The sequence below is a fragment of the Mauremys reevesii genome, unplaced genomic scaffold (genome assembly GCF_016161935.1).
Source record: "Mauremys reevesii isolate NIE-2019 unplaced genomic scaffold, ASM1616193v1 Contig92, whole genome shotgun sequence".
Taxonomy (NCBI): domain Eukaryota; kingdom Metazoa; phylum Chordata; order Testudines; family Geoemydidae; genus Mauremys; species Mauremys reevesii.
The window spans coordinates 276,777-286,921 of record NW_024100909.1 but is presented as its reverse complement, the minus strand read 5'-3'; the positions used below and the strand labels follow the sequence as shown (position 1 = coordinate 286,921).

At 48.5% G+C, this 10,145-nt stretch overlaps 2 non-coding genes across 2 annotated transcripts; one reads left to right on the top strand and one right to left on the bottom strand.

The window, feature by feature from the left end:
- Positions 1-2,992: 2,992 nt before the first annotated feature.
- Positions 2,993-3,209, bottom strand: LOC120395060. The gene has a single exon (XR_005592468.1). It is a non-coding gene; the product is annotated as a small nucleolar RNA U3 (small nucleolar RNA).
- Positions 3,210-9,356: 6,147 nt separating this feature from the next.
- LOC120395056 lies at positions 9,357-9,549 on the top strand. The gene has a single exon (XR_005592466.1). It is a non-coding gene; the product is annotated as a U2 spliceosomal RNA (small nuclear RNA).
- The last annotated feature ends 596 nt before the right edge of the window (positions 9,550-10,145 follow it).

Below are 10,145 nucleotides of genomic sequence, written 5' to 3'. Positions count from 1 at the left end.
CTGAGACAAGCGTACCAGAAAGCCAAAGAATGAAATGGATGCTCATGGAGGGAGGGGAGACTGATGTCTGTAGCTGTCCCACACTTCCCGCACTCTCCGAAAACCATTTGAATTCTTGGCTGAGTTCCCAAAGCCTGAAGGGTCAAAAATATTGTCGCGGGTGGTTCTGGGTATATGTCGCCCCCCCCCCACCCAAAAGCAAATGGAAAAAAATTGTTTCTCACTTTTTTTCAATGTCAACGTATGTCTACTGGACGCTGCTGGCAGACGCGGTGCAGCAGCATCCCCTTCCCTTCTGGACGGCAGACGGTACAGTAGGACTGGTATCTGTCATCGTCGTCCCATGAGTGCTCCTGGCTGGCCTCGGTGAGGTCGGCCGGGGGTGCCTGGGCAAAAATGGGAATGACTCCCAGGTCATTCTCTTCTTTAAGCTTTGTCTCCTGGAGATTCAGTCCTGCCTGGAATATCATAGTAGCTGGAGACTGCCCTCCCCTCCCTCCTTTGAGCTCTACTTGCAGAGGCAATAAAGTCAGTGTTGTTTCAAATTCATGCATTCTTTATTACTTCATCACACAAATGGGGGATAACGGTGTGACATTATTGATATAAATGGGGACCATATAGAACATGGGTTGCAACCAAGGTCCTGTAGTGGCACCAAATCCTAAGTAAAGGGGGTCATATAAGGGGTCTAAGACCAGGTTATGGGTTGCTGGTTATGATTATGCTGTCTGTATGTCTGTGTATCATTTTGTAGTTGAAGTTATAAGTATTGGCTCTGTAATGTCTATATTTTGTTTTATGCTCTGCCTCTGGGAAGTGTCCCAGACAAGCTGATGTCAGCCCTGCATAGCTGGCTTGATGGCCCATTAAGGGCCATTGGCTACACAATGAACCCATGGAGAGAAGGCAGACACGCCTTGTGACTCAGCAAAGTATGCAGGGACTGGCCCATGTGACTCCAGACTCCATTTTGCTGTAATTTTCCACAGTGGGGACAAAGAGGTTCTTACACCTGGAAAAGCCTATATAAGGCTGATGCCTCATCTCCATCTTGTCTTCAATCCTGGTTCTAACCTCTGGAAGGACTTTGCTACAAACTGAAGCTCTGCACGAAGGACTGTTGACCCATCCCAGCAGGGGATGTTCCAGAGACTTAATCTAAACCTGCAGTTTACTCCAGCATTGCTGCAAGCCTGAACTAAGAACTTTGCCATTACTGTATGTAATTGATTCCATTTAACCAATTCTACCTCTCTTCTCTACCTTTTTCCCTTTGTAAATAAACCTTTAGATTCTAGATTCTAAAGGATTGGCAACAGCGTGATTTGTGGGTAAGATCTGATGTGTATATTGACCTGGGTCTGGGGCTTGGTCTTTTGGGATCGAGAAAACCTTTTTCTTTTATTGGGGTGTTGGTTTTCATAACCATTCATCCCCAGGACGAGTGCACTGGTGGTGATGCTGGGAGACTGGAGTATCTAAAGAAATTGCTTGTGTGACTTGTGGTTAGCCAGTGGGGTGAGACCAAAGTCCTTTTTGTCTGGCTGGTTTGGTTTGCCTTAGAGGTGGAAAAACCCCAGCCTAGGGCTGTAACTGCCCTGTTTAAGCAATTGGTCCTGATTTGGCACTCTCAGTTGGGTCCCGCCAGAACCGCTCCGTCACAAACGGTAGACCAGGAGAGGTGGGAGAGAAGAGAAGCAATGGGTGGGGTTGTTGCAGGGGCATCCCCTAGAATGGCATGCAGCTCATAATTTCTGCTGGATGTCTGGGGCTCTGACCTGGAGCCACCATTTACCTGTCTGGGTCTTTAATTGGCTTTCCTGATAGTCTAGACAGGACTGACTTTCCATTAGACAAAACTTAAAGAAGGGAATGACCTGGGGAGTCATTCCCATTTTTGTCCATGCACCCCCAGCTGATCTCACTGAGGCTGGCCAAGAGCACCCATGACAGCAGCTGATAGTACAGTATAACTTGTAACTGTCATTGTCAATTTGCAAAGCAGCAGACAGTACACTGTGACTGGCAACTATCTTTGCTAATTTGCAAAAGGCAAGGGGATGCTGCTGTGTAGCACTGCAGTACCATGTCTGTCAGCACCATCCAGTAGACATACAGTGACGGTGAAAAAAAGGCTGAACGGGCTCCATGATTGCCGTGCTATGGCGTCTGCCCGGGCAATCCAGGGAAAAGGGCGCAAAATGATTGTCTGCCGTTGATTTCACGGAGGGAGGATTGACTGACGACATTTACTCAGAATCACCCACGACACTGTTTTTGCCCCATCATGCACTGGTATCTCAACCCAGAATTCCAATGGGCAGGGAGACTGCAGGAATTATGGGATAGCTACCCACAGTGCAATGCTCGGAAATTGATACTAGCCTCGGTACATGGACGCACACTGCCAAATTAATGTGTTTAGTGTGGCCACGTTCACTTGACTTTATATAATCTGTTTCCAAAAACCGGTTTCTGTAAAATCGGAATAATCCCATAGTGTAGACATACCCTGAGACAGCTTTAGAACCCTCTACCCACTATACGGCCAAGAGACAGCTACTCTCAGATCCTGTGTGGATTGTCTGATGGGCTTGGGGCCAAGAGCAAACTGCATACCCCCTGCCAGAGCAGGAGAAGTAAAAAATAGGGGCTTCCTGAAAAATGGGAAGGGAAGAAGAGAGAAGCGGAGAAGCAAGTGGAAAAGGAAGAGAACGTGCAGACACAGGACCCTACCTAAATTCTTAAATAGATTACAAGAAAAAAAGAGAGAGAGCAGCATAAAGAAATTTAAAAAAAACTTTCAGTAAGTACTGAATTAGAAACCTTTAAAATACCATTTTCACACTACCTTTACTTTTTTTTCCAAATTCTACCAAATCAAATTAAGACTTGCTACTAAACAGAACTGCACAAAAGCTTTAAATAAATTCAGATAACAGAAAAAAAACCCAAAACATTTATTTTTAAACTTGTTTTATAAGGACTAACCACTCAGTCTGTGGTTTTTTCCTCTCAATTTCCCAAAAGGAATACAAGAACACTCATCAATAGCAGATAGCAGATGCATTAAAGCACCACTATCCACTCACTTCATGCTCAGAAAAGAACACTTTAACTCCTCATCGTGGTTAGCAAAGTCAGACACTTTCAACCATACTTCTCTAGTTACAAACTATAGAAATGATCCCTGAAAGTACAGTCTTAACAAACCTGTGCTCGGCTACACATCCAGGCTAATGTGCGCAAGCTTTCTTCCCACGGTGAATGTTTTCATACAACAGGTTTCACCCCCAGAGAATTAAAGACCAAAAATCTAAAACCAGGTTCCCATTTCATTAAGCACAATCGAGGCAGCTTTAGAACACTGTCCATTAGAAGATGTTTATGTCGCTATTTACAGACACACACCTCCTGATTAGCATGTGGAGCTCCTAGCAACTAATCAAACCCTCTTGCTTTGGGATACCTCTCACAGGCTCCTCCGTACCACATGACCGCCTGTCAGGCACAGACAATGCGGACAGGTCAGCCCTTTCTAGCATGCTCCGCAGCTGTTTCTCTCTGGCTTGCTCTCAAATTCATCTGCACTAGAAGTTTTTGCAGGGTTCTATGTTACCGGTGGTACCTGCACTAAATCAGTGGCTCTCAACCTTTAGAGACACCTGTACCCCTTTCAGGAGTCTGATTTCTCTTGCATACCCCCAAGTTTTACCTCACTTAAAAACTACTGGCTTACATAATCAGATGCAATATTTATAAAAATAAATCACTTGAATATAAGTATTGTACTTACATTTCAGTGTATAGTATAGAGAACAGTATAAACAAATCAATGTATGAATTTTAATTTGTTATGAATTTGCTAGTGCTTTCTATGTAGCCTGTGTAAAACTAGGCAAATATCTAGATGAGTTGCTGTACCCCCTGGAAGACCATTGGATACCCCTGTTTGAGAACCACAGCACTAGATCACCCTTACTTTTAGAACTGGTGCCACTTGACCCAAGGCACTCTGAACCATTTCAGTGCTAGTAGGCAGTGGCAACACAGCTGCACTAGGTCTGTTGTTTCTCCCTGCACAATTCCCACTTGGAAAGAAGATATCTTCTGGTCTGACCCTATTTACTATTGTGAGCTGCATAGGCAACTTTCTCTGTGTTATGTGAGCAGAATCCACACACTATATACTACCTGTATGGCCCTGAGGATGCCACATCAGCCGCAGCTGCCGATTGGGCCACAAGTTGAGAATCACTAGTCTATAATTTTGGAAAGTCCATTGCCACAGGCTTTCCCTCCCATGGCTGCTGTGAGACAAGAGCACATGAAATTCATAGCACTATAAATATGAGTGAAACCACCCAAATATATTTACATAAAAACTAGACAGTCTCATTTTAAAACAAAGAAAAACACAGGCCACACAGGGAGTGGGGCAAGAGTCTCCAATGATTTATACCCTCTCCTACCCGCCATTCAGCATAAGAATTAACCTAAATGGATCATGACTATTTACATAGAGCATCTTTCTCCTACAAAGCAGAATAAGACAAAAGGTTGAGGCTGTTCCCCTTCACATTTGAGGGGGAGAGGAGAGGAGTAGAAGGATTTAGATGCTCAATCCACTTCAGATTATGAAAGAAACCAAGCAGACTAATGATTTACTCAAAACCCATCCCAGCAAAAAGAAAACCAGACTATCTGCACCTAAGCGTTATGCAAGTTTCTAAATAAAGCTATTATATCTAACCTTCCTCATAACTAGATTTCTGGTACACTGAAAAAACTCCTTTTATTCAGTATACAAAGCCTAACCACTCAGTCTGTGCTCTCCCCTCTCGCTTTTCCAACTAGCAGTCTATACAGTAACTCCTCACCTAACCTTGTAGTTATGTTCCTGAAAAATGCGACTTTAAGCAAACGATGTTAAGCAAATCCAATTTCCCCATAAGAATTAATGTAAATGAGGGGGTTAGGTTCCAGGGAAATATTTTTCACCAGACAAGACTGTTTGTGTGTATACACACACACACACACACACACACACACACACACACACACACAGTATAAGTTTTAAACAAACAATTTAATACTGATACACAGTGATGATGATTGTGAAGCTTGGTTGAGGTAGAGGAGTCAGAGGGTGGGATATTTCCCTTGCTGCTAAATGATGAACTAGCAATTGGCTGAGCCCTCAAGGGTTAACTCTCTCACTCTGCAAGGCAGCGGGAATGGAGGGAGATATGCGCATTTTCCTTAAGTACACTGCCTTGTTAATTAGATCAGCTTGCTGAGACCCCAGCTGCTGCAAGCTCTCTCCCTCCTGAGTCCTGCTCTATGGAAGATGGGGTAAGCGGGATGCAGGAGCAGGGGGTAGGGGGACACCCTGACATTAGCCCCCCCTATTCCTTCCCTCCCCCCAGCACAGCAAGCAGGAGTCTCGGGGAGCAGCTCCAAGGCAGAGGGCAGGAGCAGCACATGGCAGTGGGGGGAGGGACACAGCTGAACTGTAGGCAGCTGCTGCACAGGGAATTTAGGGGAGTGGGAAGCTGATAGGGGGCTGCTGGTCCATCCTGGGTCCAAGCCCCCACCCAGGGGCAGCAGGTTATATGGGCTCGAGGTGCTTGAGCACCAGGAATATTCAAGACTGGGGGCTGTGCTCCACCAATATTTGGAGCTGGGTTTCTCCCCTGGCCCTGCCTGGAGCGTCCCCTGCCCCCCCACCTTGGAGCTTCTCTGCCTGAAAAAAAAAAACCAGCCAGTGCCTCTCTCCCTTGCTTGTGCTGCAGGCTGCCTGCAGCTGCTTCTGCCTAAGGCAGGGGTTGGCAACCGGTGGCTCGCGGCTCGCCAGGGTAAGCACCCTGGCGGACCAGCCCGGTTTGTTTATCTGCCGCGTCGGCAAGTTCGGCCGATCGCGGCTCCCACTGGCCGCGGTTCGCGGTCCCAGGCCAATGCGGGAGGCAGGAAGCCGCGGCCAGAACATCCCTCGGCTCGCGCCGCTTCCTGCCTCCCGCATTGGCCTGGGACAGCGAACCGCGGCCAGTGGGAGCCGCGATCGGCCAAACTTGCCGACGCGGCAGATAAACAAACCGGGCCGGCCCGCCAGGGTGCTTACCCTGGCGAGCCGCGAGCCACTGGTTGCCGACCCCTGGCCTAAGGCTATAGAGATCAGCGGCCGGCAGCCTGTTGGAGCACCAAGGGAGGGGGAGAGGGAGAGGGAGAGAGGAGTGGGGAGGAGGCACACACGTGCTTGGGAGCCCTCTCTCCCGCCCCCCCCCCCAGCACCCACCTGGAGGAGATGCCAAGGGGGGCTCTGGCCAGGAGATGGACATCTGGAGTGGACCTCACTCACCTGAGCAGCTGCTGGGGCTTCTGTGAGGTTTGACCCTGTGATCCGCCCCCTCCCCCCACAGCCCCACTCCTGCCCAGTGCTGGGCAAGGGGCAGCCCCATCCCCAGTGAGACAAGGGTGAGGGGCAGCAGGCTGCAGCAGGGGAAGAAGGAAGCCGCATGTGCTGGCAGTTCCCCCTGCCCCCCAGCACCCACCCACCCACCACAGGGGAGATTGGGAATGGGGGCTCCCTAGACTTGAGCAGCTGGGGCTTGGGTGAATGTTGTGACACCCTGTTCCCCCCCCAGCCACCACCCTGCAGTCCCCACTGCTGCCCCACGCTGGGCAAGGGGCAGCCCCATCCCCCATCCCCAGTGAGGTTATGGTGAGGGTCAGCAACAGGGGAGGCCACACTTGATGGCAACCCCCTGCCCGGTACCCACCACAGGGGAGGCGAGTGGGCTTTCTGGAGCTGAGAGAGGCCCTAGGAGCATGTGCAGTGACCATGGTGCAGAGTGAGTGTGCTGCCAGGGGGGGGGTCCTCTCTGGCCCTAGCCCTGGGGTAGCCTGTCTGCACCCCAAGTTCCTTATCTCCAGCCCTGCCCCACCCCAGAGCCTGCACCCCCAGCACCCCAACCCTGAGCACCCTCCTGCACTGTCAACCCCTCATCCCCAGCCCCACCCCAGAGCCCTCACTTGAGGGGAAAAACACTCAATTTAAATTTGGTGGTCAGTTTGGAGTATCATTGTGTTTAGCACAATACTTGATTATTTTACACCCTTTAAAGTGTATAACTAGTCGTATACAGGTGTTACGAACTGAGAATGTTCTTAATGTTTTCTCTGAATACTGCGTGGGTGCCTCAGTTTCCCCTATGCATTTCTCAAGGATCTAGTTGGTGGGATCATAGAATCATAGAATTCAAGATCAGAAGGGACCATTATGATCATCTAGTCTGACCTCCTGCAAGATGCAGGCCACATAAGCCGCTCCACCCACTCCTTTAGCAAGCGACCCCTGCCCCATGCTTCGGAGGAAGGCGAAAAACCTCCAGGGCCACTGCCAATCTTCCCTGGAGGAAAATTCCTTCCCGACCCCAAATATGGCGGTCAGCTGAACCCCGAGCATGCGGGCAAGACTCTCCAGCTATACCCTCTTGAAAAATGTTATATCATATCATTGACCCATTGTACTATTTACTTCAGTGTGGCTCTTAATTGACCTATTGACTAAGCCCGTTATCCTATCATACCATCTCCTCCATAAACTTATCTAGCTTAATCTTAAAGTCATGGAGGTCCTTCGCCCCCACTGTTTCCCTCGGTAGGCTGTTCCAGTATTGCACTCCCCTGATGGTTAGAAACCTTCGTCTAATTTCAAGCCTGAATTTCCTGACTGACAATTTATATCCATTTGTCCTCGTGTCCACATTAGCACTGAGCTGAAATAATTCCTCTCCTTCCCTGGTATTTATCCCTCTGATATATTTAAAGAGTGCAATCATATCTCCTCTTATCCTTCTTTTGGTTAAGGAAAACAAACCGAGCTCCTCAAGTCTCCTTTCATACGACAGGCCTTCCATTCCTCGGATCATTCTAGTGGCCCTTCTTTGTACCTGTTCCAGTTTGAATTCATCCTTCTTAAACATGGGAGACCAAAACTGCACACAATACTCCAAATGAGGTCTCACCAATGCCTTATATAACGGGACTAGCACCTCCTTATCCCTACTAGAAATACCTCGCCTAATGCATCCCAAGACCGCATTAGCTTTTTTAACGGCCACATCACATTGCCTACTCATAGTCATCCTACGATCAACCAGGACTCCTAGGTCCTTCTCCTCCTCCGTTACTTCCAACTGGTGCGTCCCCAGCTTATAACTAAAATTCATGTTAGTCATCCCTAACATGATAAGGGGGTGTGATTGTTGTAGAGCCCTAGAGGGCCAGTGTGATGCCGTCTGCACAGAGAATGGCCGCAACCCTGTCTCCGGGCAACTGATGGCCTGGGCCACACTCCTGCAAGGTGCCAACTGAAGGTGTTGGAGAACAAAGAGATCAGGTGGCCTCCTAATGCCTGGAAAAGACACAAAGGCCAGAGGAGGGAGTGTCAGTGCCTGTGCAGACTTCTGAGAAGTGCACGGTGTGGAAGGGGATGCTGGGATGCTTTGGAACAACTCCATACAAAGCCAGTCAGGACTCTGGGGGAGCCTCCTCTCTGAGCAGACTGTCTCCAGGGCAAGAAGCTTACACCTTCCTGGGTCTGACCTCGGAGCATTCAGCATGCCCTTCCACATCATGCACTTTTCACAGCGAGTCTGCCCAGGCTGGTCCTGGGGCAACCAGAGGTCCCTGCACCCCCAACTCTGCAGTCAGATGTGACTCTCAGCCAGACAGTAAAACAGAAGGTTTATTAGATGACGGGAACACAGTTTAAACAGAGATTGTTGGTACAGAAAACAGAACCCCTCTGTCAGGTCCATCTTGGGGGGTGGGGAGCCCAGACCCAAGTTCTGGGTCTCTCCCATTTCCCAGCCAGCTCCAAACTGACACTCCCTCCTCTGGCCTCTGTGTCTCTTCCGGACAGGGAGGCCACCTGATCTCTTTGTCCCCAACACCTTCAGTTGGCATCTTGCAGGGGAAACTGAGGCACCCACACAGTATTCAGAGAAAATATTAAGAACATTCCCACTTCATCACAACAGGTGCAACAAAATATAATACTGTATATTGAAGTAGGCAAGTGCTGCTTCTGACTTTCCACTTTTAATTGACCCTTGTAATCTTGTGGCACTGACACGTTGTAGCTTCATTTTATATCAGCTTACAGGGCGGGAGCAGGGGGGCACCACCATTTTGGGCCCCACCAAAAATTATACAAACCTGTCGCCTATGCTTCGAGTTACCTAGTTATCAAGTGTCGGGAATGGTGTTTGGTGCGTGTCTGGGAGCTCCTCGTGCTGAAGTAGAAAGCAGAGGGGAAGAGCAGCTGCCTAGCATCCGAGACTCTCAGCATCGCTTCTCGGCTCCTTGGAGCTAAGATCAAGCGTAGTGTCAGTTCTTATGAGTTTAATATCTGATAGGTCCTTTATTTGAGGACTGTATATTAAATTGATTTTTGAAACAAGGGGATGGAATAGGAGCTTGCTCTGTCCACCCTATGCATTGACCTGGTATTGCAGTGTCTCCAGGACCAGTGCTTCTCCTTTTGGGGAAAACTGTCTGGTTAGAAAAGCAGAAAAAGTTTCACTCTAAAGATGCTGATTTGAGAAGATTTTTTTAAAGTAGTTAAAAAAATCAGGCCTCTTTAGCACTTTGGTTTCTTCATGACAACATATTGTTAAAATATCTTGGGAGTGCTTTCTGAGTCTACAGATGTAAGTTTCTTTGTCTTGCTAGAGGATTGTTTTAAAAGCTGAGATTCTTCTGTTTGCTTTGAGTCTTTTCAACAACATGAGAGACAAATGCTTTCCAGACTGAGGGTCTGTTTGGGAGATGGTTGGTTGGGGGGTTTTGTGTGTGTGGGGGAAACACAGATTGGTAATATTTGAGTCACATGTATATCAATAACTGGATGAGTTACACAGACTTATCCCCACCCAGCCTACGTTCCATGTATCTTGACTGAGCCTGCCGCCCACCATCCCAGAGCAGAAGCCTGAAGCCTGAGCCCCATCGCACTCCCTCAATTACAACCCAGGAGGCTGTGGCCACAATAAAAGACCCTGGTGGCCACATTTGAGAAATGCTGGAGCCTCACAGTAAACAAATCCCAGCAGGTTTGTCACACCCTGTCCCCCACC